This window comes from Microcebus murinus, chromosome 23 (assembly GCF_040939455.1).
Source record: "Microcebus murinus isolate Inina chromosome 23, M.murinus_Inina_mat1.0, whole genome shotgun sequence".
Lineage (NCBI taxonomy): Eukaryota > Metazoa > Chordata > Mammalia > Primates > Cheirogaleidae > Microcebus > Microcebus murinus.
Window position 1 is genome coordinate 16,522,424 of NC_134126.1, and position 8,603 is coordinate 16,531,026.

The following is an 8,603-nucleotide window of genomic DNA, read 5'->3' on the forward strand; positions in this document are numbered from 1 at the left end:
CTGGGGCTGGGGCGGGAGCTGCGCGACCCAGCTGGTCCAGGCGGCGGGCGCACCTTTCGCTGTGGGCTGCGGCCTCGGAGCTGCGCTAGCCGGGTTCCTGCCTCAGGCCCCCGCAGGCGGGGAGTGCAGCCCGGTGCCTGGAACCATTGTTCAAACCAAAGGAGTGGGGCGCACGCCGAGCACGGGTCCGGACGGTGGTCGCGATCGCATTCGGCGAGCTCATTTGGCCTTTCGCGGCCCCCGTATCCAACGGAATAGATGATGCCTAGTTACACCGCTCAGGAAGGTTCCGGGGATCCCACCGAGCGGTCGGACGCTATGAGTTAGAAGAGGGACGCGTGGCAGAGTGGTCTCTGCGTCTGTGACCGCCAAGACCCCACAGGGATCCGATGCACCCACCCCTGCGGAAGCCTGTGACCATCAGAAGGGAAACATTACCAGAGGGCTTCATAGTCACGGGTCTGAACCATCTGAAAACCACTGGTCTGCAAGTAAGAGCAGAAAACAACAATCACAACTTGCCCTGCTTGCCCTTCCTGGAATGAAAAGGTGGCAGAAAAGGAAATATACTCAGAAATGGGTGTCGAGAGGGAAAGGGGTGCTGAGGAAAGCCCACAGTGGGCTGGGCTGAATTGGCGTGTCCATTACTGTGGAATCGGGGTTTCCTCGGCACCCACGTCTGGCCGCCCTCATAAGGTTGTTAGGGCGATTCCTCCAATCGGGCCTCCCAGCGGCCCCCATCCCCCACGTCTAACTCTTCAGCCTACTCAGAGCTCTCCATATTCACTCAAATCTTCCTCTCACAAGTGACTTGATCCATTAATTTTGTGTTCATGGCTACTAAGGTGTTAATAGATTTCCCCTGGTCAGCTTTCCTAGTTCCACTGTTTTGAGTGAGTTATTTTAAGGGGAGAAGGTGCTCCTCAGAGGGTTGTCACATGTGATCTTTTTCCTTTGTGTCTGCTGGGTTAGCTCAGATTTGTTATTTGTTTATGGGAAATTTACTGAGTAGTGTTGTGCCAGACACTGTTCTAGGTACCAAAAATAAGAAGTAAACAAAATATAGACTCTAGGGATGTGGCACTTATGTTCTAGTGGGGATAAAGAGATGGCATGTATGTAAATGTAGATCAGATGGTGACAAATGTTTATGAAGAAATATAGACTAGGGTAAGAACTGAGTGACAGAGGAGGTGCTATTTTAGACTTGGTTATCAGGTCAGGCCTACATCTCATATTTGCAGGGACTGAGTCAATAGTACAAATGGAAGACCACATATCATGTTTACATATTTAAAAACTATAAACCAAATATATAAATTGTTATGGAAAATTCCTATCCTTTTGTCTTACCACATATACCTTCATAATAATCTGGGAGGCCAAATTTAGGTTTAGAATTCTGGACTTTTCTGAGATATGCACTGGAATACGGTGGCTTGGCAGGTAACTGGTCCCTGGCCTTCAGCCTTCCTTCTCTTTACCTCCCAGCTCTGTTCCATACTTCCAGTGGCCTTGTGCCCATACCTATAACAACTTTGTCTGTACATCTGTGCTTTGTCCACTCTATAAATAGCCTCTCCTTAGCCATTCCTTGGCTCCTCAAGAGGATAGACCTTGGCAAAAGCCAATGCAGGCTGTAGCTGCTGGACTTTTGCTATTGGGACAGTGAATTCTAGGATTTCAGGTACCCATAGTATGATCTCAGAAGGAGAGAGGGGCAGGAGCTTTGGATGGGTACATTCCCTCAGCCCACGAACTTCCCGCTTTGTGGAAAGGTGCATGGCTGGAAGAGGACCAAAACACTCAAAGCCCAAGTTTGGGGCTCTTCTTGCTCCAATCTTAAGGCAGTTCTAACCAGGTAACATTTGAGCCAAAGACCTGAATGAAGTATGGTAGGGAACCTTGTAGCAACATGGGATAAAAGCATTCCAGGAAGAGGTCCAGAGGTTAGAGTTTTTCCTCTCTTCATGTGTTCATATTCTCTCTGTCCAGTGTCTTTTTTAAAATTTTTTCCTGAGACAGAGTTTCACTATGTTGCCTGGACTAGAGTGCCATGGCATCAGTCTAGCTCACAGCAACCTCCAACTCCTAGGCTCAAGCCATCCTCCTGCCTCAGCCTCCTGAGTAGCTGGGACTACAGGTATGCACCACCATGCCCAGCTAATTTTTTCTATATATTTTTAGTTGGCCAATTAATTTCTTTCTATTTTTAGTAGAGACAGATTCTCGCTCTTGCTCAGGCTGGTTTTGAACTCCTGACCTTGAGCAATCCACCCGCCTCAGCCTCCCAGAGTGCTAGGATTACAGGCATGAGCCACTGCGCCCGGCCTGTCCAGTGTCTTAAACTGCAGAAATAAATTATGTATTGACCAACTGGAGTGTTAGTGCCTTCCAACACTCCCTCCCACCTCCAACCCCAGCCAATTCCATTTGCTAGGTACTGCTCCCTGTGACTCAATCCCTGTACAGCTTCTGTTGCCCCACTGTCCTCACTCTTAGCATCCATTGGGACCAGGCCCAGCCCATTGAGATGGATGGTCCCCTAGGAACCTTGGATTCCAGGGCTTGGAATTACTCCAGCAGCTGGATCAGGTATCAGTAAAGTGTGGCACCTTCAATGTCTCTATTGTTAGACAATGTTGTAGAATGTCTGCCAAATCTGCTGAGTGCCTGGGAAAGACAGCTCAGATAAGTACACAAAGACTTGCTTGTTTTCATATCTGTTTGGAAATATAAAAGAATACAAACTATTTGAATGAGGTAGAGAAAGTTTCTTGGCCCAGTGGGGCCTCAGAAGGTTAAGACTGACAGTTATAACGTCTGGGATTTCTATACTTCATCACAATGGGGACTTTAAACTTTTTAAAGTCTTGGGAGCCTTTGTTCAGACAGAATCTTGAAAGGAAGCTTAAACAGATAAGAGCAAGCTGAAAGATGGGACCTAGAACAAAAGCCACTTTCTGTGGTCTATGGAGCTTCTCGGGAACTCTGGGCTCCCCAGGCCTTTATTTGGAAATCACTGGTCCAGAATTAAGAGCAGAAAACCTAAGAATCACAAGTTGCCCTGCCTGGGACTTGCTTGGATAAAAAGGTAGCAGAAAAGAAAATCTACTCAGAAATGGGTGTCAAGAGGGGAGGGGTACTGAGGAAAGCACTAGAAATGGGGGAGCACTTAGACAGCCTTACCTAAGTCCTCTTTTTCATCCCCTTCCCATATACGAGCTATAGGAAAGTGGGCCAAGATGAATCCAATGAGAATAATCACAGTATTACCTAGCACATTGCACCTGCTGTCCCAAGCCCTTAGACCCCACACCAGCTCTCTGTGGTTGATATTAAACCATTTTTACAGATGAGGACACTGAGGTGGAAGAGGCCCTGTTGACTTTCCCACTTGTGAATCATTCACGTGTTATCCACTAATAAAAAAGAGGGAATTTGGAAGTCTGCCACCCTAAAATAAGAGAGGTGGTGAGATGAATGCAGCTTATACATAATACACATAATTACGGTGAGCAACAGAAGAGTGTTTGGTAAACTGTGTCACCTGGTAGCAGAGCATTACGTGACTTTACCCTTACTCATTTGCACCAAGGATTAGAGAGGATGTATGCAGCTGGAGTCAAGTGCCCAGCAACAGAGAAGGGACCCTTGCTTTGTCCCTTCAAAACTCACCTCTATATCTTCTAGATGAACCTTTCCATAGCTGGGAGCAGTTCGAATCCTAATTCTGAAAGTTACTGAAGAGAAGTAAGGGTCTGTATCAGGTATGGCAGGAAAAAGAAGGGACGTTCAAATGGCTTACTGAAAAGGGTTTATTTAGTGGAAGGACTATTTCCAGAGGTATGTGCAGGGAGAAGGGAACTAACTTAGGGGCTGGCAAGAGCAAAAAGTCCTTTTAGCACTCCTAGATGAGAAGAAAGGGAGGGGACTCTGAGATAAAACCTAGTGAGAAGGCCGGGCGCTGTGGCTCACGCCTGTAATCCTAGCTCTTGGGAGGCCGAGGCGGGCGGATTGCTCAAGGCCAGGAGTTCAAAACCAGCCTGAGCAAGAGCGAGACCCCGTCTCTACTATAAATAGAAAGAAATTAATTTGGCCAACTGATATATATATATATAAAAAAAAAAATTAGCCGGGCATGGTGGCACATGCTTGTAGTCCCAGCTACTCGGGAGGCTGAGGCAGAAGGATCACTCAAGCCCAGGAGTTTGAGGTTGCTGTGAGCTAGGCTGACGCCACGGCACTCACTCTAGCCTGGACAACAAAGTGAGACTCTGTCTCAAAAAAAAAAAAAAAAAAAACCTAGTGAGAGCTGGAGTTGAGGAAGCCGGGGCACCCAACTGGAGTTGTAACCACAAAATGCCACCGCTGCCAGAAACACAGGGAGGCAGGTAGTAGAGCAAGGAGGCCTGGGAAAGTATAATTTCCACTTCTTTCTCCTCCAGTTCTCTCATCTCTTGCCAGTGCCTGCCATTGGCCAAACCCAATCAAAGCTAGAGGGTCGGCCGGGCGCGGTGGCTCACGCCTGTAATCCTAGCACTCTGGGAGGCCGAGGCGGGCGGATTGCTCAAGGTCAGGAGTTCAAAACCAGCCTGAGCGAGACCCCGTCTCTACCATAAAAATAGAAAGAAATTAATTGGCCAACTAATATATATAATATAAAAAAAATCAGCCGGGCATGGTGGCTCGTGCCTGTAGTCCCAGCTACTCGGGAGGCTGAGGCAGGAGGATTGCTTGAGCCCAGGAGTTTGAGGTTGCTGTGAGCTAGGCTGACGCCACGGCACTCACTCTAGCCTAGGCAAGAAAGCGAGACTCTGTCTCAAAAAAAAAAAAAAAAAAAAAAAAAGCTAGAGGGTGAGGGTGCCCTGATTATTTCATCACTAGAAGTTGGATTTCAAGACAAAAGGCAGGTTAGAGAAGGGTAGAGAATGAATACTCTACCTAGTTACAAGGTCCCTAAACTTGTGCCCTTCAAGGCCTTAGAAATGAGAATGGAAAACAAAAATTCCTGAACATCCTGTGAGACTCCTAGGTGGGAGTAAGGGGGCTAGAACTCTAACCATTGGAGGGCACAAGCTAGGGAAAGAGGGTGGCGAAGCAATTCCTTTCCAGCTCCTCATCCTTTCCTGTTCACACTTAGTCTGATTATCTTATTCTTTATCTATAGAGGACACCAAGGCCCAGAAAACAGAAGGGCTTGCTCAAGGCCACACAGCAAGGTAACGGTGGAGTCTGTTTCTGTCAGGCTTTCCAGCATAGCCACTAAAGTGCTGAGAACGGACATACATGAAAGGGATATTTAGGGCAGACTCCCATGTTCAGGTAGAGCTTCCCCAGGTCACCTGATGGCAATCCAAATGGAATAGGCACCCCCCCCCCACATACACACACAAAGAAGAGTTATTTAGAATGGAATGAAGATACACAGCTATTAGCTCAAGGCCTTGTTGTCGGGGCTCTCTGGCCAACATCAGGGGTGAGGCCTTTTGGGAACCTACAAATCATCACATGAGGCCTGAGGCCAAAGGCAAGAAGGCCACACTGCTGAGTTGCTGGGGTACAGGGTGCCCAGTCTTCCCCATAGAAGACTTCTGGGGACTTTTCCAACTATGTGATATTGTGAGAAGATATTATGGGGGAACTTTGGGCTTCTGGAGTAAATGTTCCAATTTAGACTATTTCCTGCCATGACTTAAGGGTGTATACTGTGGTTCTTACATAAAAGATAAATACACACAACTATAAAAAGAAGTACTGTAAAACACTATTTCTGTGAAAGGACAGAATATATAATTTTTTTTTATAACAAGAGCATTCTCAGAATTTGCCTGAAGAAGAAGGTAATTAATTATAATCATGTCAGTATATGCTGGAAGCCGTACTATATGTGTGTGTGGAGCGGGAGAGGTAGGAGGAGCAGGAACAAGTTGGATAAGGGCAGCCAACTGAGGCTAGGGGCACCCTCATTCATCACCAAAGTCACCAGTTTAACTCTTGTGGGAGATGCTATGAGATGGTAGATGAACTAAGCTTAGTCTTTGGAGTCAGGATACTTGGGTTTCAATCCTTGGCAACTGCCTTCATCTCTATGAATGTCAGTTTCCTCATCTGTAAAATGGGCATGGCAGTAATTTTAAGTGTGTAGTTCTCATCTATGAATGCTTCGGGGGATGTACTGTATTCAGCTGTGGTTCCACTGGTGGTTCCCATCACCAGTCCAAGGTTGAAAAGCAGTTTTCTGTTTTTCCTATTTTTGAAATAGTAAATATTTCATTTACAAATGAAATGATGGAGGGATGAATGGGTGGAACACAGAGAACTTTTAGGGCCTTAACCTTACTGGCATTACCTGTTATGTTACCTTACACAGGTAGTGGGAAGAGAGGTTGTGGTGGGGAAAGAAATTTAAAATTTTGTGACCCTGTTTTATTTTTTAAGAAACTTTTCATACCCATGATTATTTTTAAAGATCAACTTTATTGAGGTACAATTTACATCGTATACAATTTACCCATCTTAAACGTGCATTTTAATGTATTTTAAGAAATGTACATACTTGTATAAGCAACAGTACAATCAATATAAAACACTTCTATGACTGGGTGGGGTGGCTCACACCTGTAATCCTAGCATTCTGGGAGGCTGAGGTGGGAGGATTGCTCAAGGTCAGGAATTCAAGATGAGCCTGAGCAAGAGTAAGACTCCTGTCTGTACTAAAATAGCAAAAATTAGCCGGGTGTGGTGGTGCATGCCTGTAGTCCCAGCTACTTGGGAGGCTGAGGCAGGAGAATTGCTTGAGTCCAGGAGTTTGAGGTTGCTGTGAGCTAGACTGATGCCACAGCACTCTAGCTTGGGCGACAGAGTAAGACTCTTATCTCAAAACAACAAAAATAAAATACATGTATACATACATTATATATATATATGTATACACACACACCCCAATAGTATCCTTATACCAATATACTTTACAGTAGCTTTACAGTCTTTTTAAAATTGAGACTAAATTCATATAACATGAAGTTCACCCTTTTAAAGTATACAGTGGTTTTTACTATATTCACATAGTTGTACAATTACCACCACTGTCTAATTCCAGAACATTTTCATGACCTCAAAAGAAACCTCATACTCATTATCAGCCATTCCCCATTGCCCCTTTCCCTTGGTCTCTAGAGACCACTAATCTGATTTCTGTCTCTATAGATTTGCCTATTCTGGACATTTCATGTAAAAGGAATCATAGAACATATGGTCTTTTGTGTTAGGATGATTTCACTTAGCATAAGTTTTTCAGGATTCACCCATGTTGTAGCATGTATCAGTGTTTCGTTCCTTTATATGGCCAAGTAATATGCCATTGAATGGATTCACTGCATTTGGTTTATCCATTCATTAGTTAGGATGTTAGGGTAATTTCTACCTTTTGGCTATTATGAATAATGTTGCTATGAACATTCATGTATAAGTTTTTGTATAAATGTACATTTTCAATTCTTTCAATTCACTTGGGTATCTTCCTAGGTGTGGAATTGCTGGGTCACATGGTAACTGTTTAACTTTCTGAAGAGCTACTATAGTAACTCTTTAAATTAATAATTGGTAGCAGTCTCGTGATTTTGTTTCTCTTTTTCAAATTGTTTTGGTGGTTCTGGTTTTTTGCATTTCCATATGAATTTTAGAAGCTGCTTGTTGACTTCTTAAAATAAGAAAAAAAAATGTTAAGTTTGCTAAGATTTTGATTGGGACTGTGTGTGCTACACTATAATTTTTAAAATCAGTTAATGTTTTAAACTGATGCCCTCCATGTGTGGTCAGACTCATAGTTAGGAAACAAGGAATCCAGGCTAGAGTGCTAAAATCTTGCCACATTTTCAGGGTTAGAATGAAGCAATTTCAAGATAGCTCATGACAGAACAGTCCTGCAGGCCCTGAGGCGAGCTAGCTGAAGACTTCTACTCTACAATTATATCTGTTTTGTACATTTATTACCATTTGTTATTTGTTTCCTTTATGTTATCCCTCAGAATTTTAATCACACCTTGTCAATTCCGCCCTATCTTAGCAGTGCTTTGCATTTCCATATGAATTTTAGAAGCTGCTTGTTGACTTCTCAAAATAAGAAAAAAAAATGTTAAGCTTGCTAAGATTTTGATTGGGACTTAGCAGTGCTAAGATAGGTATTTGGTCCAGAGTTATGGCTGGAGCGTGTGGTGGGGTAACTATAGAGAAGCAGGAGAACTTCAGGGGGGTGTCAAGGCTCAGGGGAACAAGATCTGAGCTCCTTGGGCAGCTGAAGGGGCTCCCTGAGATTCCAGGATATCTGAATAACGGAGCACCTTAGGCAAGACTCTTGGTTACACTCAACAAGATCCTAAACTCAACTAACTGAAGCAGGAAAGGGGAATTGATTGCCTCAAAGAATCAAATCAAGGGTAGAGGAAAGCCATATCTGGCCTCTGAGTCACCGTGGTGCCATCTTTCTCTCTGCACTTCTTGTCCTTGTACATTGGCTTTATTCTCTCAGCTTTCTGCTTCCCATAGGCTAGAACTCTGGTCACATGTTTCCATCTCTGAGGTCAGAGAGAAAAGACAGAAAT

At 44.4% G+C, this 8,603-nt stretch overlaps 1 long non-coding RNA gene across 1 annotated transcript; it reads left to right on the forward strand.

The window, feature by feature from the left end:
- The first annotated feature begins 99 nt into the window (after positions 1 to 99).
- LOC105886134 (uncharacterized) lies at positions 100 to 7,988 on the forward strand. Its single transcript, XR_012914545.1, has 2 exons — positions 100 to 491; positions 7,882 to 7,988. It is a non-coding gene; the product is annotated as an uncharacterized LOC105886134 (long non-coding RNA).
- Positions 7,989 to 8,603: the final 615 nt, after the last annotated feature.